The sequence below is a fragment of the Zonotrichia albicollis genome, chromosome 15, assembly GCF_047830755.1.
Source record: "Zonotrichia albicollis isolate bZonAlb1 chromosome 15, bZonAlb1.hap1, whole genome shotgun sequence".
Lineage (NCBI taxonomy): Eukaryota > Metazoa > Chordata > Aves > Passeriformes > Passerellidae > Zonotrichia > Zonotrichia albicollis.
The window spans coordinates 13,153,301-13,179,829 of NC_133833.1; the positions used below are offsets into that span (position 1 = coordinate 13,153,301).

Sequence of the window (26,529 nt, forward strand, 5' to 3'; positions counted from 1 at the left end):
ATTCAGAGAATATGCAAAATCATTTAAATTTACATACTGAGGGGGTGAAAATGTGGTTTAGCAGAGGCAATTAACATGAGAAAGTAAGACAGATGCTGTGCAAATAATTCATAATGAATAATTTCTTTACTCCATTATGTGTTTGCAAGTTTTCCAAACAAACTAGTTTTTCTGATGTATATGTTCAAACTGTTTGCTGAATAATATCTATGCATAATTTTTATGTAATTCATTCATAAGCAGAGCTTTTTGAATATTCAAGCTCTTTTTGAATGGATATGTAGGTTGTGCAACACATTTCTCTTTTCCAATTGGAGAAACATGACTTATAGGTTCTGCTATGAATAATCACAATATTTAACAATATTTGCTTCATTATTTTACCAAACATTCCTGCTAGTAAACTCATTTGTTAAGATAATCATGGAAAAAGAGATGCAAACAAAAGCAAATAAATTAGCCTGGCATCCTCTCTTTTCTTTCTCACTTGAGAAAAATAATTTGCACTGTCCATAATTCTGTTTGTCTTTCATTAAAATATATGGGGAAGCTGAAAATGCAAAATCACAGTCTTAAACAGACTTGGGTTTCCTATGGCTTTCCTGTTCCTACAGTGGAGTCACACTCAATGCACAGTGCCAGCCCAGCCCTTCGGAGCTGCACTTGCCTTTGGCCTCCTCCCAGAGGGGCAGCCCCTGGGATGGCTGAATCTGCTTCCCTTCCATGGAATCTGTGGCCCTTCCGTGGAATCTGTGTCCCTTCCATGGAATCTGTGCTCCTTCCATGGAATTTGTGTCCCTTGCAGGGAATGTGTCTCCCATCCATGGAATCTGTGTCCCTTCCATGGAATCTGTGTCTCTTATAGGGAATCTGCATTCCTCCCGTGAAATTTGTGTCCCTTCCATGGAATCTGCGTCCCTTCCATGGAATCTAGGTCTCTTCCATGGAATCCCCATGTCTTCCATGGAATCCGACTCCCTTCCATGGTATCCTCCTCCCTTTCATGGAATCTTCATCCCTTCCACGGAATCCACATTCTTTCCATGGAATCCTTATCCCTTCCATGGAATCCCTATCCCTTCCACGGAATCTGTGTCCTTTATAGGGAAATGTCCCCCTTATAGGGAATCTGCTTCCCTTCCATGGAATTTGTGTCTCTTATAGGGAATCTGCATTCCTCCCATGGAATCGGTGTCCCTTCCATGGAATCTAGGTCTCTTCCATGGAATCCAGCTCCCTTCCATGGTATCCTCCTCCCTTTCATGGAATCTTCATCCCTTCCATGGAATCCACATTCTTTCCATGGAAACCTTATCCCTTCCATGGACTCCTCCTCCCTTCCATGGAATCCAGGTCCCTTCCATGAAATCCTCCTCCCTTCCATGGAATCCATATTCTTTCCATTAAATCCTTGTCACTTCCATGGAATCCAGGTCCCTTCCATAGAATCCTCATCGCGTCCATGGACTCCTCCTCCCTTCCATGGAATCCTCTTCCCTTCCAGGCAATCCTCGTCCCTTCAGCAGCCAGCTGGGTGTTTGGAGCTCCTGCCCCACAGCACAAAGGGCAGGCTCCCGTGCAGGAGGCTAATGAAGATAAATGCACTGTTTGTTGGCATGCAAGGTGATTAATTGCCAGAGGCAATCTTAATTATGCCAGGAGCAACAATCGGTGTCAGGGACAGACACCAAGTTTTGTGTGGCCCATTGTCAGACACGGGTTGGATTTTGAATTTGAATATTAATGATTTAGTATGGATTGTGTCTTCTTACAGAGCTGCCACATATCCTTCATTATATTTAGTCATATTTATTTGGAACACTGGAAAAGGTTTTCTCTAAGTGAAGCAGGTCATCAAACCTGGGAGCCTGCAGCATTCTCAGGATAAATTGTGTATGATGAACTCAAGGATGAGTGAATTCCTGTTCCAGAATCTTACTAGCAATGTAAAGATTGCATTTGATTTTCTATATTTCATTTTTTTTGGACAAAATTTTATACTGAATATATTATATTTCAGAATTTCTATATCAGTTTACTATTTCAATAGTGATAATTTGGAAAAAAGTAACATTGGTATTAGTAAAATAAGTTTCAGTTTCCTCAGGAGACAGTGAAAGAAATTAAAGTTCTCTTTTTGAGGTACCTATATATCCCATTTACATGCTCTCATTGAGGATCTGACAGTCTCAGTTTACACCTTTTTTTCCTGAAATCAGAAATTGTGACAGGAATAGTACAAAGGATCCCTTGCACCTTTTTAACACTAATAGGACAGAAGAATGTAGAGAACATATAAATACAGTTTCACAAATGCCGGTTCTGCAAAAGTGTATCAGTGTGAAAATGTGCTGTTTTCACATTTTACACTGAATAATGTGAGAGCACTGACACAAGTATTTTAAATAACTGAAGTATACCTACATGCCTTTGGAAGAGAATAGGAAGAATAATCTAATAACTTGCTTAGCAAGTGCTGATGCTAACCAGCATTTTCAAATTCCTTTGGAGGCAAAGAAATAATTGCTTTAATGAGCACACAAAATGAAACTGTTTGAAAATACAGAAAAATTACAGTGAAGTGACATTAAACCTAGAAGGAAATTGTGGATCCCTAAGTTGGCAGACTTTATATGGCAAACATGACATTTTAAAAAATGATATATATGTATTAAAATAAGAAAACAACACAAAAGAAAACACACATTAAACCAATCTTGTTGAGTAAATATTCTCTTTATTCCTTGGATTACTTGCATTCTCTTCCCTTTTTCAGTGTTTTAAATTTCAACTTTATAAAACATCCAGATCTAATAAACCCTTCAATTAGGTTTTGGTTTATTCCTTCCTATTTATCTACAGTTAAAAAATCATGCTTCATTAGTGATGAAAAAATCATTTTTTTAGTGATTATTGGTATTTTTGGAACCTTAAAACACACATTGTAGATTATACATCCCTGAAAACATACTTCCTGCTCAAACTTCCCATTCTTCTATGGCTGTTTTAATTTCTTTTTGCACTGCAGGAGTTCATACTGATAGAAGTGATAAATGGACGTGTTTCTTTGCATTATACATATTTACAGCAAGTAAACTGTGTCTACCTTATCACTTTATAAATCTATTGCCCAGTGCTGCTGTAGCCAATGCATTAAATATTGGGCTTCTCGGGGACTGCTCAGTGCAGTTTAACACAACAGATAATGAAAGGAGATCAGGCATGAAAAGTTCCTCTTTATCTTGCACCTTTCCTCACACAAAGTAGCTGATAACAGCTAAGTTCATCATCCTTCTTTCATACAGTATTCAGGAAATCAGGCACTTAAACCACGACCTTCACAGAGAGAGGACTGTGTCATCCTCTTTAGTCAGTAGCAAAAAAAAGGGCTCTGATCCTGAATGGAGTTGTTGGATTTTGTCAGAAGATAAATTAAGCAGCTGAATACTTTTGTGTGCTTGTATGGAAGTCCTTTTCAAGGAAATACTTTGCATTTAGAGAAAAGAGGGCATAAGAAGGCACAGAACATAAAAGTTAGCAATGAAAGATGGGGCCAAATTAAGGTTGAACAGAGCAAAAGTAAAATTAACTAACAGCTTCCTTAAAGACCCACCTCTAATATTTAATTATTTTATAAAAAATGCTGTGCAGTGCCAAAGAATTCAAGCTACCTGTTGGAAAAAAAATGTTATCCCAATTCTGAAAATTTATGGTGGTTTAATATTATCTAGTATTTTTCATTCTCTTGATAGTTCTTGTGTACTAAGAAAATGAAAAAAAATATTGTTCTATTATATTTCATAATGGGAATTGAGCCTGTGAAAGCTAAAATATTCACTGATCTGTGAAAGTATTTTTAGACAACAAATTCCACTTTCCCCACCCTCTAATTCCTCTCTCAATCTCCAGAGTGTTTTTTTTTTTTTTTTTAAAGGAACAAATTCTGTTGGTGAAGTTTGCGTTGGCAGTTCATATAGAGGTAGATGTGTATCACTCCCAAGGCACACTGTCACAAACTGCACGTCCTGTTTATGTATTGGACACTTCTAGTTTTGCCTTGGTTTTTTGTGGGTTTTGTTTGTCTTGTTTTGTTTGTTTTGTTTCTTTGTTGTTTTTGGTGGGGGGTTTTTTGGGGTTGGTTGGTTGGTTGGTTGGTTTTCTTGTTTTGCTTTTTGGTTTTGGGTTTTTTCTCATCATTGTGTCCCCAATTATTCCTTGCATTTTCACATGCACCTTCCAGTTCACAGGCTCCCTGCTGAAGCAGACTGCAAGCTTAACATTGCTTTTGAGGCTGGCTTCAAATCTTGGACTGACTGAAGTAATTTCAATCTTATGTAAAATAGCTACCTCATCCTTTACCCCTTCCTACTTGCCTTTTTTTCCTTCTCAGTATAATGTTCCAGATATTTTATTCTACCACTTGTGACTAAACCAATCTAAGTGACCTTACACTTAGACTAGGTACTAGAACTGTCTGTGTGTGGTGCCATTTACCCAAAATCATCCTCGCTGCATCTCGTGCAGAGTGTGTGTCTGTGGGGTACCTCATCCACACCAATACCACTTCAGGCAGAGCTGAGCTAAAACCACTCCTGACATCAGAAATAAATGTTGAATTTATCCTCAGCTCGCTTTGTCAGTGAACTCATTGTTGCCATCCAGAACAGCCCCTGACCTCCATGGTTTTTATCATAATCACCTGGTGGTATTTTCTCCTGCTCTCAAAAACCATATACAGACAAGTACATAAAGCAAATAATTTTTCTTAATGTAATGGCTACAACCTCTCAGTAATTGCAGCAGGAATACAAGTGAAACTGTTCATCCTCTGTGGTGTCAGAGACATTAAAATGGCTGAGAGAATTAACACTGCAATTACACTCAGACAGGAGCTTGCCAAACCAAACTGAGGAATAGTCAACAACTGTATCTTCCATTGATGTTACAACAGCAATGGCAATACTCAGATTTCAGTATTTGGGAACTGGCACCTAAAAAGTAATTGGAAACCAGTATGACTCCAGTAACTGGGTGGGCCAGAAGAAGGTAAGAGACCTGGGTCCTGATTCACAGAGTAAGAATGGCCCTGATATTTATGTCTTTGTTTAACAATTGTATTAGTGATTTAGAATCATCAATAAGCATTCTTAGCACAGTAACTACTCTGGAAGCAGGGCATCCTACCAATTCTGCAACAGTGACACCTAATTTTAACACCCTCAATGTGTTTTTTCCTGAGAGCTGAACAATTTAAACACAAAAATTCTCAGTCACTGGTGAATTCTCCTCTTGGCCAGCCAGATGAGCAAAGACTCATCATTTGCTTCCAGCTGGTACTAATCCACTTTGCACTTTGTTGACAGCCATAGTCTTCCAAATTCCTTTCAACTATTTGTGGTCAGCTGTAGTGAAAAAAGAGGTCAGGTGTGTCAGTTCAGAGTTTGTGGTGTACAGAACACACACCATGGCACACAGGTGGTGCTCTGGGGAGTTCTGCATCCACTAGGGATGGCTGTGCATACTGAACCTGCTCATCTGCAGACAGCAATTCCTCAAAGTACAACAGCATTCCATGCCTATAAAAGTCTTCACATTTTCTAAACTTTCCACTGAGCAGGCGGAAGGACTTTCCATCTTTTTTTTTTCCCTCTTCTTCTTCCCAAACTGCAACTTTGTTGATGGCTTTGCATTGTTGAGAGCTGTTCAAGCACATTGCAAGTGGCTTTCTACCTGCTTGGTGCTTCCATTTGAGCCACTTCAAAGACAGGCTATCATTCTTACAATGATAAGAATAAGGCTGTCTATAAAAGGGAAGGGAAGAAAAAAAGGCTAAAGAGACTGGAAACTACCAGTACAATTTCAACACCTTTCTTTTCTTCTTATCTGATGAATTACACACAGCTTCTGGCAATATTTAGGAGGTGACACAAACTCGCTTATTGCAATGTCAAACACACACCACACTTACTGAATTACCAAAAAAGGGAATTCCAGTGTGTTAAAATTCTGTATCATGCCACTCCTTTTCTGCTAGGTGCTCACTACATGATAAACAGCTGCTCCTCCCATACCATGGTGTGGTTACTTCTTTGGAAGAGAGAGATATTCATATGTGTATTTTTAAATTATTATTAATTTTTCCATTATTTCTTACTATGCAATTGCAGACATAGGATTAAGAATGAAAATTGGACATTTAAATCAGGTGCACGACTGACTAATGATATTGCAGTATATATGATAAAGATAGGAAATTGTACCAATTAATTAAAATAATCCTCTTTACAACACATTAAAATATTTGAGAGGCATTGTTCAGGAAGATAAGCTCTCTCTTTATTCTGAGGAGTCCTATATTGTTACAATGGATCATTGCATTTTACAATTTCCAGCTTACAGGTTTGGAAAAAATTATGATTATCAGCTGGAGTGACCTCTTGTGTGATGCCAGCCAGTGAACTTCCCCCAGGTAACCACTCCATCAATCCTGTAACTTACATGTGAGATGCAATATAACTTCCAGAAAGATCCTATTTTGAATCTAAGCAAGACCAGAATGCACGTTCCATAGGTAAAATGCTCCTGTTACTAACAAGCTGCACTCATAAAATTTCACCTTCATTGTAAAATGTATTTATATAGCATCAGCTTCCAGAAATCCTTTTATCATGCCTGTTTTGATCAAGCTATAGCAGTGTGTGTGGTGGAGCACGTACATACTAATAGAGAAATAATGATGTATAGAGACACACTGAAAAATCAGCAGTTCCAGGTTAGAAAATTCAAACGTGTGCTTAAAAGGCAAGAGGACAGGCATCCAGCAGTTACCACCAGTAAACTGCTAATCTTTCTTGTTGCCTCCTTTCTTCTTTCCTTTCAAATCACACTGAAGGTCAATTTTTCAAAGAAGTGTGAAAAGAGAGAGCCATGGCCCTTCTGAAAGTGGACAAGATGCTCTCCTGTCAGTAGGCTGTGTAAGTGACAAGGTGATTCTGAGAGAGCCCCTGAAGGCATTGAGGACTGGAGCTGGGAACATGTGCAGGCTCCAGGCTGTGCCTTTTCAGCTCAGCCATGGAGCACTGGCTGATGCAGCAACAGCAATGGGGCAGTGACACAGCTGCAGTCTCATTCCCCAAACACCTCAATAAAAGCTGGAGAAATACACTTATATTCACTTCACATTTGCTGCCTGGAACTTGTTCTTGAAGGTAGGTGTGCACATTCTTTCCTCCAAAGAGCTAAACAGAGCTAATGTATTTAAAGTCTGCTAAAGGAGGAGTAGCCTATGGTCACCATTTACTGACTAATCCAGTAGTTAGAGACTTGGATAACCCAAGAAATTAGGTGTTTGGGTTATTCTCGGCAGCCTCATGCATATTCACTGCCACTCCCAGGAGAATAACCTTACCTGCAGATAAAAGGGATAGGAACAAACCTGCCTTCCATTGAAGCTGTACCACCACATCTAAAGGAATCCAAGATCAATTTAAACAGAGAACAAGAGGAAGAGGAAGCATGGTTCCCTGTCTTCTGTTAGGACACTCACTTTAGAGATAAGACACAGTTATTCTTCTAAAACTTATATTAATTGTCTCTCAGGTATTCTGGATTTATATAGTTAACATTAATCCTGAATGTGGACACAGAGCCAGTATTCCCACACTGGTCTTAGTGATAGTGCCTCGACGTGTAACTCCTGGTTATTTTTGTTTTGATACTCATCCACTCCCAGCTGTCATCTTCACTAACCCAGAACAGTGGGAGCATGTACTCCGTTATTCACCAGGACAAACTAATGCTGCTTAGAGTAAACTGCCTTCCAGAAAACAATCCCCCAACCTGAAATGTCACCCGTGTTCTTTGTCACTAGATGCCTGACCTTGACTTCACCAGCTCTGTGGAACAAATGAGGCCACCTTACCAAGGCAACTGGATTGGTCTGTGCCATTAACCCATATCCATCATAATTGACCAGCAACAAGCCCTTGCTGCATGGCATTTAATAAGCCATTTGCTTGTTCTCTCTCAAATCACTGATCTGTTTAAGTAGCTTTGTAATATTCTGAATGCCACTCCAATGAGGTGATTTCCAGTATCTTTAGATTGGATGAGCTGAATGAATTCTGAATTTTGTTAATTTGCCTAATCATCATAAGCATCAAGTCAAATGTTTTATGGGCTGCTATTACAGACTTTCCATTACCTTTTTCACTGACACTTGCATCCATCATAATGTAGTTTGACAAGATTTACTTCCAAGCTCAGTGTAATTCTGTCTTTCTTTCCTGATAGGGACAACTCATTACTTAACTGCAACTGTCTTTTTAAGACTTTTCTAGCATTCATTTCTGCAATCTAGTTTATTTTCAAGCAGAAATGTTATTTCCAGTAAAATGAGTGCCACAGTATACCTGTACACAAGTTTCTCTAAAGAATCAACACATCACCACATATGCATTAAAATCTTGACCACAGCTTTAGAGACAAGGACACATCTTGAAATCTGTGAAATGCCATGGAAAGAGACAAGGTCAGGGAGAAGTTGTAGTTCTGTGCATCTTCTTCATTCCTGTGAATAGATACAGTCCTCAAGCAACAGCATTGCATGTAATTTACCAAGCTCTACCAGTATGCTCAACTCTCCCCTTTTCTCAATTAACCTTGAAAAGCTGAGAGATGCTTCCCTGCTGGTTTCTGGATTGCCCCTTAAAACTCTTGCTCTTTGTTGACAGTTACAGAACTACAGTTGCAGTTGGAAAATTAAGTCTGCTGTAGTTTCTCTCTAATCAGAAATTTACTGTGCACTTTCCCCAACTACAGCGAATCCAATGTGCTCCAGTTTGCTGCATTTCTCTACAGGGATTTTCTGTGGTATGGAATAGTCATGAAGTCGATCTGTGGCACTGTTAGCCCTGCTGCTGTGCACTGCCCATGTCATTTTCACTGCTGTTTCTGATTCCTGGCTAATTTCAGTCCTTACTTTCCTCCTGGCCTTGCCAAAAATACAAAGTTTTACAGGTTGCCATCAGTTTGTGCCTTGTACTTTGTCACTCTCTTTTTTCCTGATCTACTTTGCTTTAACACTTCTGGTTTTGGAGGTCTGACAGATGTGTAGCAAGGTGGAGGGAGAAATTAAAGGTTAAATAATACTCAACGTTTAATGATTTCAGAGAAAAGATAAGTATTCTATGCACAATTTGGAAGTAATATTGTGTAGAACACAATGATCGAGGCTAAAGCAATTCTGCTCTGCAGAAATGACAACAGTCGTTGGAACGGCTCTAACTCGTGGCAAGAAGATGGAAGCGATTTTTGAACAATTCTTTTTTTCCCCTCTTGCCCAGATTTTGTTGTCGCCTCCGCGCGCTCCTCGGGACGCGCAGCGGCGGCCGCGGGAAGGGACCCTCCCCTCCCGAACGGCATCCTTCCTGACCCGCATCCCCTCCTGACCCGCGTCCCCTCCGACACGCATCCTCTCCTGACCCTCATCCCTTCCTGACTCGCGTCCCTTCCTAACCTGCATCCCCTCCCGAGCTGCACCCTCCCCTGACCCGCACGAGCATCCCGCCGCCGGAGACCCGTGGCGTCCCCGCCTCCCGCGCCGCTGCGGCAGCGCCCGGCCGGGGCAGGGGCCCGCTGTGCGCAGGGACGGTCAAGGCACCAAGGACGCGCTGCCGGCGGCGGCTCCGCTGCTGCCGCTCCCGTCCCTGTCCCCGCTCCCGTCCCTGTCCCCGTTCCCGTCCCCGTCCCCGCGCCGCCGCCGCTGCCGCCGCGCGCGCCCGCCAGCGCGCGCCCGTGCGCCGAGCGCGTCGATTGGCTGCGGCGCGCGCGCGCTGCACCCGCGGGGAGGGCCGTGCGCGCGCCTCGGGACCGCGGCTCGTGCGCGCGCGCGCGCGCTCCCCCCTGCCCGCCCGCCCGCCCGCTCTCCCGGCGCGCGCTCCCCCCGCGGCCGCGGCTCCCGCGCTCCCCGGGGGCGGCGCGAGGCTGAGGCGCTGCCGCCGCCGCCGCCGCCGCTGCTGCCCGGAGCCGCTGCCCGGAGCCGCCGCTGCCGCTGCCTCCGCTCCGGTGTCAGCGGGGACGGGACGCGCAGCGAGAGCGCAGCGAAGACGGGGAAGGGCAGGCGAGGAAGGGGTGTCCCCTCCTCTCTGAAGGAATCCGCACCGGTGCGAAGTTATCGCCCAGAGACGGTGAGAGGCGCTCGGGCTGCTCAACCTGCTGCCGCCGCCGCCGCTGCTGCTGCCGGTAAATGCTCTGCACTTCTTACTTGCCGACATGCCCGGGGCTCTCCTCCCCTGTCCGCCGCAGCGCTCGGGGCTCCGTGGCCCCGGTGTGATTGCGCGGTGGAGTTGCCAAGTTGGGATGTGTGTGTGTGTGTGTGTGTGTGTGTGTGTGTGTGTGTGTGTGTGTGTGTGCGGGTGCCGGAGCCGCGGGATTCAGCACTTGGAGAGGTCATTACTCGCATGAGTTCCAGGCAGGGAGGATTCTTCGTGCCTCCGCAATAACTGCCGCTGCTGCCCATTAATCCTCATCCTTAACCGCTGGTATTTCTCATGTTTTCACCGTGTTTTAATGTTGTCTTTGCTTTTTTTGTTGTTTTTAAAGCTGCTGGGGTTTAATTTGTTTATTTACTTTCTTTCCCCCCTTTTCTTCCGAGATTGTAGTACAATGTTATTATTTATTTCTTCAGTGTTTGCCAAAAGTGTGGGAAGGTATCGCTGATTCAGAAACTATTGTCCACAGTGCGTCTCGGCTAGGAACAGGCAGCAATAGGAGAAGGCAGGCATTTGTATTCCGAAAGGGAATTAAAAAAAAAAAAAAAAAAAAGAAAGCTGCTTTGCATCATTGCCGCAGATTTGCGGGCAGCACAGCACGGAGGGACGGTGATATTTTGTTGTTTGCGAAGGTAATAACCAGCGAAGCGCTTTGGTGTTTCACGCGTAGCCCCGATTGAGCAGTGTGGGAATGGCTGTGGATGATAAATGCCTGGCTGTGGAGGCAGGGACTGCTGGCATGGATCGCAGCCGGCGCTCACACCATGTACCGGCGTGTGCTGACAGCGGAGCGCGTCCCTCAGACACCTGCCCTGGAGTGGCACTGGGACAGGAGGCTGCTCTGGCTCCTGCACGCACCCAGACTGAAATTTAAATAAGGTGCGAATTGAGCTCTTAACTCTCTGTCTTTGAACCAGACTCCTTTTTCAGCACTTCTTGTTAGGATTCTTGTGTAAACATCTATTTGTAGCAATTTCGGGAGATTTAATAGTACTGATGTCCTAATATGTGCTTTCATGTCTTGTTTTTTTCTTTTACTTCATGCTTAAGTGTTCTTTCATTTTCAGAATGAAATGGCAAGTACTGTCTGTGTGTGTGTATATGTGTGTTGCATAAATATTTAAATATTTATATATAATGTTTGGCTTGTACTTGTTTAAATTTAGAGAATCTTGCATTGTGGGGAGGAAACAGGTATTATAACAGAATTAAAATGCAGGAACACAGAATTAAAGGAGACTTTGTTTGTAAGGTTTAGTTGTGTAGTTAGAAGATTATGTAAGATCAAAGACATTCAAAATGCATGTGTCCTAGAGAAGTAAAGTGCAGAAGGAGCAGCATTATAGCAATTTAAGAATATAAAGCTTTGCTGTAACAATACAGAATGCAGACTGTCAATAAGTCTGTAGCCATCCAACATCCTCACAGGGCACTTTATGAAATGCTGCTTAAAATCTGTTGTAATTAAACCACAGTCTCTGTTAAGGGCAGAGTTAATGAAAGAGCAGCATCACCTGTTAGTATGGTTACTTGAGGTAAGTGTAATAGCTTACAGTGGTTGAAGAGACTCAAAAGTTTTTCTTCAAACTTCAGAGGAATTGAGAATGATCCTTTCTGTAAGATATTTGTATTTGTCATTCAGCTGGTACAGAACCACTGTACAGAATAGCAACTGGTCTGTTCTAGGGGTAAAGTCAGTTTTTACAAGGGGATGACAACCTATGATAAGGAACATTTCTTGCTTTGTCAAGATTTAAAATATATACAAACAATGTATTTGAGCATCATTTTCCTGTGCCTTGGCAAATCAGGTTGATGATTAATTTGGCTTGGCCCATATGCTGAGGTTCCTAGTTGCTGAGTAATAAATAAAAACTTACATTACACCCATATAGACTGTGTGGTATTCAAAAAGCCAACTGTGAGGTCTGAGCTTTAATTCATTTAAAGAGGAAAACTTTTCTAGCTGTGGTTTCTTAGTGTCCTGGCAATGCCTGAGAACTAAAAGAAGTAATTTTTAATCCAATTATTAACAGGTTTACAGCATGTTTTTTAAAGAAAAAGTTTTGGTCCAGATAATGTTTGAATTTTTATTTTGCTTTTAAAAAAACATTTTTATTACGACAGTGCTCATAGGAAACAATAACATTTTAGTCCTCTACATGCTCATTTTTAATAGGGATAATTAAAATAATGGTCTTTCTGTGTCATTAGCTTTTTAACTGCTTGTGTAGCATGGGGAGAATTAACACGTGAGCATCACTAGTAAGGTTTTCCTGTAATTAAACTGAACCATATTTTGACTTGTAATATTTCACACTAAAAGTCAAAGCTGCAGGAAAGAATTGAGGAGGTGCTTTCTCTTGTTAGGGCACAGAGATTACCAGAGGTTATTGATTTGAGGGGGCTAATAGTTGCATTTCTTTGCCTTTTTAAAGAACAGTTTTATTTCTGATATATATGTATATGTGCATCAACTTTACAAACGTGGACGTGGTTTTGCATTTTCCTGTCAAATACTGACATTTTTGTTTCTGCAGTCAAAGTACATTTCCTGTGAACAGCTTTACTGTTAGAGTAAGTCATGTTAGCTGTATTACTGATTGTGTGCTTAAAATTATTTAGAACAACATAGGAAAGGGAAGATGTTGAGTTCAATCAAGTTCAATGTCTAGACTTTCTTGTCTGAGAGGTCAAACTAAACTGAAGGTCAAATTAGATGAAGACAAAGCTCTAGCCACTATTAGAGTACTCAAGTCAATATACCAGTGTTTGTTTTGTGTTTGTTTGCATTTTACTGTGAATTCAATCCCTCAGTCCTTAATGTTTCTGGCAGAAGATGCACAGAGGAGCACCACTGAAGTCCATGCTTAAAGATAAGACCAAAAAATTATTGGGCTGCTCCTTTAAACAATAATATTCTTTTATATAAATGGATAGTTCTAAAAAGTTTGCCCTTCCTTGCCCTGGATCTGTAATAGAAAATACAACCTTACAATATAAATTAAATTCATTTCTGCTAAACTAATTAAGATAAGAGATGTTTTAGTCCTTACTTGCTCTTTCAGAAGGTTAATATTTAATGGAAATGGCAAGTTTTTTCCCAGGCTTTTTTTTTTTTTAACTGTGCTTTAGTTACAATTTCACAAGATCCTTATCGGGAAGAACAGTTTAATCTAATACTCACTGTGCTACAACAGAAAAGAAGGGTTTGCTGATACTCAGTACAAGCAGAGCTGGTCCCCACTTTGTGACCGGAGGTGTCACATCCCAGAGCCTTCATGCCAGCCCATGGTGACTCATCTCTCTAATTTCTTCCTGCTCAAAGCAGCTCCTGCACAGAGTGCTCTCAGCGAGGTACGGAGTGACTCTGGCTGTGTCACCCTGTTCCAGCCACAGGCTGCTCCAGCTCTGCTTCCTGCCTGTGGCTGCAGCCTCGCAGAGCCCCTGCTCCTGCTGCTGCTCTGAGTGTTCCTGCAGCACAGCCTCCCCTGATCCACACAGCACTGAAAGGACACTCTGGGCCATCCTCTGTTAGCTCAGCTTTGTCCCACCATCATTGCTTTGCACTGGGATCCCATAATGCTGGTGAAGTTCAAATACATTGGTTTAAATCCACCTGCCTCACTAACTCAATATAACCAGATAGACTTTTGGATAAGCAGGAAGCGTGCTAAGCTTAGATATTATACATTTTTTATTATTTTTAAATAGGCTCTTTTTAGTTGAATTGATTGACATTCAGTGCCAAATAGTAATAAATTGTCTACTTTCATCTTTAGTGCTGAGCATTAATAACCCAGTAGTCATCCAAACAGGGATGTAATTGTAAGATTTTTAGTGACAAGCTGCACAACACTGGATTACAAACTTTTGTGTTTAGCTGAGCAGGTTGGGAATGGATACATGGTGCACACACTGCTTTACACCACTGGCTGTATTCAGACTCATTCTGGGAAACAACTATCTTAAGCTGCCTTTTTCTTTTCCTCAGGAGCAGGTTTTACAGAGGATACATTTTTATCTGTGATGAATGGAAATAAAGTTTCACTTTGGAATAGTGGTTTGGCTTTAGGCGTTTTTTTGGTTTTGTGATAATTTTCTTTGAGTTGTTTTGGTTTTAACCATAATGCAACTCCATATGGCTAAATTAAGAACTGAGTGTCACCCTTTTTGATTTTGGATAATAGGGTCTTCATTCTTTTTTTTTTCTTTTTTTTCTGAAGAGACTTCTTAGCAAAAACACAGGCAAAATAATAACTGTAACCATTCAGAACTACAAATATGTGTTAAAATAATATAAAATACATAAGTAGATGCTCTTGGAGGATTTTCTTAGTAGTTTGGGGCACCCAGCCTTTACCTTTAAAGCTTTGAATTGGTCTCAGCTCTCCAGATTTATCTGTTGTTTCTCAGCCCACACAGGCAAGGAAAACACCAGGGCTTGTTCAGAGGGGTGGTGCAAGGCTATCTCAAATCCTTAATGAGCATATCAGTGAAACCTTGAGGAGGATAGAAATAGCTTCTGGTGCAGTCTGTGTGAAGAACGTGGAGAGAAGGCCAGGCCGGACCTGTGCACTGCCAGAGGAACAGGAGCAATGGTTCCATCTCAGGTGCTGCCCAGGGGCAGCAGTGAAAGGGACAGAAACAAAACTGCTTATCCTGCCTGGTGTCAGGCACAGGGACAGCAGCCCGTGCCAGGTTTTGAACCAGACCCAGAGGAGCTTTTCCCACCAGTGTGCCCAGGTACAAAAGCTGAGCCTGTCTCCAGGTGAGTGCTGCTGTGCCTCCTGGGAACTTTCAGGTGTGCTCCCTTAAATCTCAACAGGGTTCTTTCTTTTTTTTACTTATTATTGCTTTTGGGGAAAATTTTAGGGAAGTCAGTTTTCCTAAGTAATTGATTTAGGAGTGTTGGTTCTGCTGTGGTTTTGAGTGGCTCTGTACAGTGTTGTCAGCTCTGTTGTAGAAATCTGTCTTGTATTAAGTTTAAGAGGTGTGGATAACTGTATGTAAGTGGAAACTATAAAAATTCTTTCATGAAGCCATTGTGTAGGAGTGCAGGGCTTAGATGTAAAACAGCAAAATACAGGAAATCCTACTAAATATAAATAATAGATTTTTCCAAAGCTTTTTCTGATTGTAATTGCCTAGTGACTTTTCTAATCTCACTAAAAAAAGGAGAATTAGTTATCATAATAGTGTGCTCCAATATTTGTGCCACATACTAAAGCTATGGTAAGTACCTTTTTCCAACAATGACAGCAGAAAATAATAAATTAATATTTAGAAAGGCAGAATAACAGATATTGAAGTATAACAATGACACTAGAAAGAAGCTTTCTGGTCTTGAAAATAAAGTTCACTTTACTTGTCAGTGTTTCAGTAAATACAGTGTTTGATTCAGATTCTGGAGGTAAAACGAGCCTACTGAAATAAAGTAAATATTAAATTCATCCTACTGTATAAAAATACATTCCCTGGGGAGAAGTGTTGTACACTTCATGCTTGCCACATTAAATGAGTTTTCTGAACCAAATAAAACAAGTGGTATGCAGTTCTGCTGTCTCTGTGCAGATACCTAATTGGCCATTACTAGAGATTTAGACATTAAAAAAAGTAAATATATATATATATCCTTTTCTTCCTAGTTCCTGATTACAGATGCTGTAGGGTTGGATGTGCACGTGCAGGCTCTTGGTGTGTTTGGTTTTGGGTCTGTGCTCAGGGACATCCAGAGGGTTGTGGTCCTTCAGGAGGTGGCAAGAACATTGTCTGGAACATAGACCTTTCTCTTATGGGATGTTTTCTAAGGTGGGCACTTCTGTGTACTTTTACATGTACTTTTGACACAGAAAATATTTTCATATTGTCTATGGATTTTGGGACAGTGAGCTGTAGCTGGTTTCTGGTTTCCCATGAGAACATACAAATGTGAGCATCCACAAAAGTAAGCCTTGAGAGGGTAGGGAAATAGTTTTCTCTCCTACTTCAACATAGCTGACAGCATTAAAATCAAAAGAATCATTATTGGGTCTCATAAAAAAGAATTTTTGTCAGACCCCTTCCAAACACAGTGAAGTTTAGGCAAATCTTATTTTATAGAAGAATATTTGAATGAGTTGAAACTTGATACATTTAACTACAGCTTTGAGTAAACACAAAAGTACCATGGAAGTGGATTAGCAATTTTAGTAATCTTGTAGCAGTTTGATTTGTTTGTGGTGTTTCTATAACGTGTTCAGTTACCTAAAACATAACCAACTTTATGTAAATATACAAGTGACACATGGGGGTCCAGCTTGCAATGAAGATACAGAAAAATCCCATAGTGAATGGCTTTGATCTGTTCCTAAATATCAGCTAAAGAACACACGAAAACACTGTTAAGGGAAACTGAATTGCTATTGAGAGAGAGGCAATACAGTAAAGGTTTTTAAAGAAAGTTTACTGTTTAAAGATGAGTGTATGCCTATAAGATGATGGAAAAAATCCTGTTAGCTTTCTCTTAAGTTCAGTTCTTAGTGTCCTTCTGGACTTGGTCTTGGATCTCTGGCTGTGGAAAATCCTTGAGAAAGAAAAGCACTGTAAAAGTATTTCTGTCAAGTCACCTGAAATAAATGCATATGCTTGGTAGTTGAGTCTTTTCAGGAAAGATTTATGGCAAGTGGACTGTCAGGTAGATTATTAATAATCTAAAAAGCAAGGATAGTAATAAAGAGTGGTGTTGTAGCCTTGGCTACAAAAGGAACGAAACCTTTTTTGTTTTAGCAGAGAAGTCAGCTTGCTTTCCTTCTCTCCCTGTATAGAGACTGACCTAAGTCTTCCCTTTCCCCATCTCTGCAGCTGCTTGTTGTGGGCACAGAGCAGCCTGAGCAAAACTCTCTTAGTGCCGTGCTAAATTTGGAGGTCACAGCTTTATTAAGCAATTCTGAAGTGTGTGGTATTGCAGTGCAAATCCTAGCTGACACCCCAGACCTCAGCTGTGGAGTAAAGAATAAGCTGTGCTGCTGTCTTTTCTTTCAGCTTTTCTACCTGCTAAGGAATGCTGACTGAAACCCAGAACATTGTCACCTTCTTTCCTCTCTGCAGCATACCTGAGGCTGAGGGATGACACCAGAGTGGAGCTGCACAAAACACATTTCAGAATGATGGCAGTAGCCAAGACCAGTGCTGAAGCACAATGTGCTGCAGCATTTTTCCAGGCTATCAAAGTCACAATTATTTCAGTACTCCTTATAAAGCAGGCCCTTTGGAAATATCATCATGGCACTTTGTTTCAGCATTGCAGCGCAAAGGAGAGACAGAGATCACCATGTGCATAACCAAAATGCCTTGCACAGGAACAAAGCTGAGATAGTGACTCCTCAATGGCTTGCTGTCATCACTCTCTTCCTCCTGCTCCCTTCAGATCATTCCCCAGCAAGGTGCCACCCCTTACTTCAGCAGCCTGCCTGTAAACAGCAATCTCTTTCCCTCTGGGGCATGAAGAAGGGGAAAAGGAGAGTAAAACAGGGATAAAAGTAACCTGGATAATGCCTCAGTGCCCTGGGGTGTGTGTTTGTGTCTCAGATGCCCTTGGGGCCGTGGCTCCACCAGAGCTTGGCTGCTGTGGGTGAGCCCCTGCCAACCCCTGAGCTGCCCTCAGAGCCTGCAGGGAGAGCTGCAGCTCCTCTGCCTCTGTGCCCCTTGTTGTGCTTCCAGTGAGGATTAGGAACTGATGAGCTGAGTGAGAGAGAGCTTTCCCTTGGCTTTCACAAGCAGATGTCACTGCTGGAGAGAAGTGGTGAGAGGTGAGCAGAACCTGTGGATTGCCCGTGGAGTATTTATTCTTCTATTGAAGCTCTAATTACCTTACTGCAACTCTTCTTCCATCTCTCCAGTAATCCCAGCGGCCTCTGTAAGTTCCTCTAGTTCAGCTGGCATTCTGTATCAGCAACCTCCAGGCTTAAATTGCCTTTCTTTTTTCTTTAAAGGAGGAGTAATCACTTCCCTCTGTGTTTCTTAGTCCAAAATATAAGCCCTTAATAGATTTCTCTTTTACAGAGCAGCTTATGCATTACCTCCATGCCTGTCTCTCTCCCCATAACCTTCACTGACTGTGAACATTGGAATTTATACATTATTTGTTCTGTAGATCTTGTGTTAAAAGATTAAAATTTGCAGTTGTACCCCAGTTAGCTTTAGGCTAGCTTCCAGATGACCTTTTCCCCCACAAGGATACTGGGATAGTGAGACCTGTGTCATTCTCTTTGTCTCAGCAGTCTGCTTGGGAAAATCAGAATTGAGAGTCTGTGGATTCTCCCCACATTGATGCTCATTCCCTACTTGCCTGGTGGTTCCTTGCAAAGGAGACAGCTTTTCTCATTCCTCTGCTCTTGCAGAAGAGAACACTATGAAGTGTGGGGTTTAGATCCTTTGTAATGCTGCAGTGATTGCTGCTTTGTTCTCCCTCCATTTGCCAAAGGTTTTCCATTTAGCCCTGGGGACAAAAGAGTCTCTGGTTATTGTAAATATCCTGGCCTCTGGAATGAAGGGTTAGAAGTCTGATATTTAGTCAGACTGGGTTAGTCCTTGTCAGGAGGAAACCTGGTGGGTATTCAAAAAATATTTAAGCAGCTTTCTTGAAAACAAGTAACTCATCCCATGTATTATAGAATAGGAATGTCTTTAAATTTGCAATATAAAATAATTTAATAAAATGACAGTTAAGCCTGAATTAGATAAATTTAACTATCAGGGTCTGATCCTGAAAATAGTCATTATTGCCCTGCTGTTGTTCAAATGAGTGTGCATGGGAAAGGATCACCTGCTTAGGGCAGCCTCTACTAGAACACGTTTTTCCTACCGTTGTCCATTTGCAGTTTAATTTATACATTTCAAAGAAGGACACTTACAAGATGGTTAGATGCCACTTCAATTTTGCTAATGAAATGCTGTTTTGTACTTAGTAGACCATAATATTGGCACAGCAGAACCTATCATTTATAGCTAGTAGGTGTTATTTTCAAACTAAGCAGCAAGAAGCATATATGTGAGCGTGAACTTGTGGTAGTTGAAGTTTATTTATGCCTTGCAGTGATTGTAGTGACTTAGGATCAAATCTTGCTTATCCATGCTACAGTTTTAGCTGGGTAGGGAGGCTCACTTCTTGTTTCTAGGTTTTTTCCTTTATAGAAAAAGAGAAACAAATGAGGCTTGGCACCACACATTGCAAAAAGAATTGCTGAGGTTAAAGAAAAAGGTGCTCAATATTTGGTTTGAGATTGCTTTCCATTTAGGCAGTGTAAGCAGAAGTGAAACCAGGGGCTCTCATGGTGGTTCAGGAGCAGCTATGTGCTACTCCATCTGGGTCTTGCCTTGTTTGCAAAAAAGGATCTTGGCAGGCATGGCAGATGGAAGCACTGTGCTGTTTCCTGGGTCCAGATAGTAAACTAGCAAAAATGTGATTTAAAAATGTCTTATTGTCTTCCTTCTTACATCACTTATCTACTCTACACTTTAGTCTGGCACAGCTGGATGTAAAGCTCCAGGATCTAAGCTCCATAACCAAAGGTTATCTGATTTAGTTCCGTCAGTTCATGAATATTTTGGACTGTAATTCCCCAAATTTATTATGAATGCACCTGTCTGTGTCAGAAGTCATGGTAACCATACTTCTGTGTATTTTAACATAATGCTTTCTGTGTCAGGTGCTTGGGTTATTTATTTTCTGTGTCAGGTGGTGGTCATTTATGCCATGACCTTAAAAGGAATCTCTTTGGTACTTTTTCTCCCTTCATCTCCCTCTTTCCCATTTCCCTACCCTGCTCCCCTCGGCCATGACATTGCTGGGGAAGATTTAACAGGAATAATTTAAAGTTTTGAGTTGACTAATTATTTTATTGACAGAAGTTGCATGTGTACTCAGTGCCATTTCTTCTGTTTGTTTGAACTCTTATTTGTGTCCACTACCAGTAGATTATAGCTAAATGCTGAATGTTAGGAATTGATGTTTTTTCCCACTTTGATTACTTGCAGATCCATCGAGCTGTTTATTCATCTTCTCTAGTTAGCAATTATTTAACATCCCAGTTTGCTCACACAGTAAATCTGTAATAGCTTTTTGTATTATGGAAAGCAATCCTTCCTTGGGTAAGAAAACAGTGCTTCAGGATAAGCTAATGCATTGAAAAATAAGTTTATTCTCCACTTAGAAAAGGACTGTTGCAGTCCTGCAGATAAGGGTCTGCATCTGTTGCCTCTGAACAGCAGACAGAATTCTGCTGGTCCCCTCACACACCGAGCTCACAAAATGTGCTGTCCTTCCAGCCCTGCCACAGTTAGGTGCATTTGGGAACTGGATTTCCTGCCTGAAATGTATCAGTTTTGTGAAAGATGTGTGCCTTTGGGTTTGCTAATTACACACCTTTTGCAATTGTGATTTTTTTTTCGTTTGTTGCTAATTGCGAATGTTTCAATTAGAAAGCGTTTTGGAAGATGATAGAAATTGGATGATGTTCTAGTAGTGTAGGAGGGAAAAAATTAATCCACTTTTTAATTTCAGATAAACAGCTTTATTATAGAGGCTATCTTCTCTCTTTGTGATTAGTCTGAACATGGACAAGAGTATTTTGAAAAAATACTAAGCTGGCTGTATTATTTTGGAAGTATGTGGCAGCAGGATGGCCCATTCAATGATTGCTTTTAGCCCATTATGGAACCATATTCTTCTTTCAATTACCAAGGCTCAGGTTTGGTCAAATAATGTTTAGCCCTTCTCTGTAAAATCCTCCAAGGCTAAAATCCTTTGGTGAGCAGGGCTGGATGTGCCTCCCTGCTGGCCAGGGCTGTGCCATACAGGTGCCAGAAGCTCCTGTGCCTCCCCCAAATTCAAACTGGCTGGCAGCACTAAAATCCCAGTATCACCTTATTACCCATGTCCTTGTCATCCCTGAAGTCCTGTGTTGACTAAAAGCTGAAATTCTGGAATACAAGAGCTGAGCTTCTTTTAACTCCTGGGAGACACCTGACAAGGAATATTTCAGTCTTCTCTGACTTAATCCATTATCCCCCTGAGTAATGGAATACAGGGGAATAATGGAATACTGTGGTTCACAGTGAAATATGGGGTCTCAATGGGAAGCATGTTTTTGGGAGAACTGAGTAAGTTAGATCTTGGAGCTGTCTGCTTTTCTTAAGTGGTTTATTTATAGCTGTCTCTGAGTCTGTTGCCTGTGAGTTATCAAAGACTTTGCAAGATTAATTTGCAGTTTCATTGCAGAGAGTAGCTTCTTTCACCATGAGACAGACTTTTTTTCCCCCCTCCTCCTTCCTGTGTCTGTGTATTGCAGTTAAGGACACTCTTATCTTCTCTTCTGAGTGTCATGACTTACAATGGCTGAGACATTATTCCTGCATGGAAACCTTAGCCAGAAAAGGAATGCTTAACCTGGCTGCTCGGTTCCCCCAGCTGCCATTTCACAGCTTTTGGGTTCTGTTCACTACAGTTTTGAGGTCCACAGGACTTCTCCTCAGACCTTCTTATCCTTCTTCTTTTCCCACTTTCTTGCAGGAATTGCAGCCCAGAAAGATAATTTGTTCTTTACCCCAGTTGGCACAGTTCAGTTCGTGTACCCTTTGAACAACCCTGCTCTCTGTGGGACTTCCTTAAACCTTTCACCAAGTGAGACTGAGGTTAAAAATTAGAGAAAAGAAATAAACCCCAAACCCCAAATCCCCTTTCAAATGGTAATAGAGCACAGTGTATCTGCAGTGGCTGTGAAATCCTCACCATTACTGATATTGCAGCACAGGCTAGCCAGCCATCCATCTGGGATGATAGCATTACCATTGATACTGTCCTGCATGAAGGGGTCACGTTAGAAAACTTTGCAGTGGGGATCTCTCCCAGATGTATTTTTCTGCAATGTACCGGACTAGCACTTCATAATAGAAATAAGTAGATTTAAAGAGATGTCTACCAAAAACCCTCTAACTTTTTTCAAGGTGTGTTTCTAAAGTATTTCTCAAGTGACTGAATTGGAATTTTGAGTTAGGACAGCTGAAAACATGGATAGAGAAGGGTAAAAATCTTGTGCCTGGATATAAAAATCCTTGCAATGACAAGGTAGGATATTGTGTTGTTTCCATTAAATTGTTTTTTTCCTTTTCAGGCTCTCTATCTAGGCAAGCACTTACTGTATGGAAAGAAGCTAAGATCATAAGATAACTTGTACTGAGCTGATCTATTCATGCTGCAGCATAGCTGAAATTTTGCAGTAATAAGTATCTGTATATCCCAGACAATTCATTTAGCATCATGTACCCTAAGAACAGCATCCAAATGGCTGCTGAGACTTCACCAAGTGCCATGTAAATACAATGACACTGTCCTTATTTGGTGACAGACCTGAGGTGAGAAACAAAAGCCCAGAAAATTAGCTCATGATTTACATCATACAGGACGCTGTGAGGAGAGGATAATAGCAGCAAAGTCTTCATGGTAGTCCCTGGAACGCACATGAAATGGAGCAAGATGAAAGATTTAAGCTATAATAGCTTTGTGAGGGAATGCCCTGCCTCTCTCCTTGTTTCCCTGCATTGCATCAGTACTGATCTTTTTAAAAGTGGAATAGGTGCCCTCTGTGACTACCACTGTATCAGTACTGCAGAACAGCTCCTTGAACTCTGAATTCCACTGAGGTATCCCCAGATGCCCTAGATAGTGCTGAGGCTTTCCCTGGAAAACAAAATAGCTCAGGAAAAATGACTGATTATCCAGGCTGCCATAACCTTCCCACATACTTTTCAAATATAAATTACAGTGGAATTAGCAAGTAAAATATTGGATACTGTCTCTTTTAATGCTGTCCTTTGAAATTAATGGTAATGATGATTCCCCAGTTTGGAGTACATGGCAGTGGCTTTCTAGTGACTAATTGCCTCAGTCAGTAATGTAATAGATTTTTGCAACATGATAATGAAGGAAATTCTAATGAAGGTCAGATAGCAAATGGCTACTGAATTGTTACTTTAAAAAATCTGTCAAAATGTGTAATAATTTCTTCAGGTTTTGTTAGGAAGGCTTTTTGACCCCTGGTGACAGACGTGTGATCATTAAAGGTATTTCAGTGATTTTGTGAGAAAACCAGCCCTATTCTGTCAGGCTCCTGAAGAAGGCAATTAATGCTGCTTAGCTTGATGCATGATGTTGAGGTCCAGCTGGATTTTCAGCCCTTTTAGGGGAGAGGCCTTTTTGTGTTGCCTGCTGGCTGAACAGCCATCGTGGGCAGCTCCATGGCGTTGCAAGGGGAGAGAGAGATCACTGTGGAAAAACAAATGTTTCCCTCTACATGCCTTCACTGGAGATGACTAAATCAGCCATTAATGATGCAAGAATACCTGCCTTTTAAACACTTTTGGCTTTGCCAGCTTATAGGGATTTTTGTGTGCAATACTGTGAGCTGTTCCAGCAGTGGGATTCTGCAGGGGGTCGTGGCAGTGTTGATTTGGATAAATGGATGAGGCTTTTCATGTTCAGGTAAAGGACTTTGACAAGGACATTGGAAGGAATGTGTCATGTCTTGTAAACAATCTTGGAAATGCATTTCTAAATTGTGGCTAAAATCAAATGTGTTATTGTAGAATATTTTCCCCTCATTTGCATTTGTGAATCATTCATCTGTTTATCATCAGCTGGTGGTATTTCTGTAGTAAGTGAGTTTCCATTAAAGAACTCATGATGAAGATGCCTTTTCCTGTGATTCAGTAGTTCAGAGTGAAGGTAATACTACAAAAGTATATTTCAAGTGAAGAATTGGTCAGCAATCCTACATAAAACCCTTTCTTCTCAGAATGTGTTTTGGAGCAGCACACCACCATACAGGCTGTTATTTTGTTCTCATGCTGAGATAAATTTGTTTGGCTTTTAGAAGGATATGCATGTATGCATACGATTTCCTTCAAAAAGAGGTGGGTGTGGGAAGTTTCTGATTATCAGTTCTGTGAAGATGGAAAAGAGAGTCTCAAATTTATATTAAGAATAGGTATTGGCTATAAGATTATCATTGAATTAAATAACTCCTATCATATCTACTTACCTTTTTAATACTAAAATATTGTTGCCTAGTATGAGATTGGTATCTGAAAATTGGAAAGGAATACAGATATTTTCTATTTTTAAAAATACTTTAAGTCTTCATCAGATACTAAGAGACTTCTAACAGTTGATTAAAAAATAATTATTTTTTATTCAGTGTATTGGAAAAGAGGGTTATGCCTTACTTCCAGATATAAAACAAAATCACAATATAGTACAAAGTACTGTATACTACTTGATTGTACTGTGTGTGCAAAATATTGTATTAAGATTTGCTTCTTTCAAATTAAAAATAAATCAGGTTAGACCTGCTGCAGAAAAAATATCTGAGTACTTCAGTATGTTTCATTTAGCAATATGTTTCATTTTGTTCTAGCAAAACTAGGCAAATGAATACATGCAATCTGCAAGTCTTAAATAATTTTACTATGTTAGAGAATTTAGAAAAAAACTCTTAAAACTTTATTAATTTAGTTGTTCATTTTCTAAAGCATTTCTCCCTTTAATTTGCTTCTCTGTTACACTTTCATAATATGCATTTTTGGGGCAAAACCCATCTGAACAGATTTCTCATACATCTTCAGCGTAGCGATTATTTCTGTACAGTGGCTGTTAAATCCTTGATTATGCTGTGGGAAAAATGTAATAAAGTCACCAAGTTCCTTTTCTGAGAAGGAATAGCTGTTGTGTTCTGAATAAGTTTGCTGTGGTGCTTATGGAGCTTTCTGAGGTGAGATGTAAAGCAGGAAATTTATATATAGTTTAGCTGCTGCACTGAAGGTTACAAATTCGTTTGCTTGTTGCAGCTATGCAGAGTGACAGGAATGCAGGTTAGAGGGCACAGAGTTAATGGTCCTGCTGGCTCTGAATTGGTTATGGTCCTAATCTCTGTGATTTTTCTTGTCTGTGATGCAGAAAACTAGGGAACGTGTTTTGTCTGTTGAGCAGTTCACGCTGCTGCCTGATGACCAAGGCATGTCAAAAGCAATTGCATAACATGGTGTTGTCATCTAATATTTCCCTTTTGCTGGTGCAGCGTGAGCCAGGCCTGGCTGTTGGCAGAACTGCTTGGGTCAGTTCTGGACAAGAGCAGGAGCCACTGCAGTTTAGTCCCTGTGGCCCTTGGAATGCCCTTGGTGAAAGGAATGGCTGCCATGCTGCAGCTGCCCCGTGCTGGCTGTGTGTTTGAATCACAGACTCACCAAGGTTGGAGGAGACCTCCAAGGTCATGGAGTCCAACCTTTGGCTGATCCCCACCGTGTCAACCAGAGCAGAGCTCAGAGTGCCACATCTGGGTGTTCCTTGAACATCTGCAGGGATGGGGGCTCCCCCACCTCCCTGGGCAGCCCATCCCAAGGCCTAAGCACCCTTTCAGTGAAGAAATTCTTCCTGATGTCCAACCTGAACTGCCTCTGGCACAGCTTGAAGCCATTTCTGCTTCTCCTGCTGACGGTTCCCTGTCAGCATTATGAGAAGGTGCCCCCTGAGCCTCCTTTTCCTCAGGCTGAGCCCCCACAGCTCCCTCAGCTGCTCTTCATGGGTTTGATCACTAAAGCAAAAGTACTCAGTGAATGGATTGTGCTGGTTCAGAAGGGTGGGAATTCTTAGATTTGGTATTGAGGTGAGCTGTTTTCTCCTCTCACTTGAAACAGTGATGCTATTTTATTGTTTTATTGTTTTATTGGCATGGTACCCAGTGTGAGAGGCTAAAAGAGTGGATGGCGATTCCTAAGAAGAGAGTTTTCATTTTGTAATCTGTGACAAGCTGACAGAACATGAGAAAACATGATGGCCTTTCTCCCTCAGACATTTTTATCTGTCTGGGGGTGAATACACAGCCTGTGACAGCAGCCTGTGCAGATAAAGTACATGCGATGATTGGATACCCAGGGATATGCCTGGCCATCTCCAAATTAGATGTATAAAGTATTGTCGGTGAACTTTTTTAAACCCAAGTGTGTAGTCACAGGTCTTTCTTGCACATTTTATGAACCTTCATACTTGATCTCAATCTGCTGGCACTTTAAAATTTGTATGGAATGGTGAAGCAAGGTTTATTCCATTATTCTCACTGCCACATTCTTATTTAGTGGACTTTTCATTTGTTGTGTGTGCTTGGAAGTGGAATATTGAAGCCCAGATAGTTGCACCCTGATACCTTCCCCCAGCTAAAAATGCAGG

General features: G+C 41.2%; 1 protein-coding gene across 19 annotated transcripts in view; it reads left to right on the plus strand.

Moving 5' to 3' along the window:
• TENM2 (teneurin transmembrane protein 2) overlaps positions 1-26,529 on the plus strand; it is a 1,510,370-nt gene that overhangs the window by 886,128 nt on the left and 597,713 nt on the right. The window contains exon 1 of one of the 19 annotated variants that reach the window (XM_074551984.1): positions 10,102-10,242. The exons of 16 other annotated variants lie outside the window; for them this stretch is intronic. The gene's annotated coding sequence lies outside the window, so the exon portion shown is untranslated. Of the gene's footprint in view, positions 1-10,101; positions 10,243-10,413; positions 10,542-10,957; positions 11,151-26,529 lie in introns of those variants that run through there. 2 more of the 19 variants (XM_074551986.1, XM_074551985.1) reach the window with 2 other exon arrangements.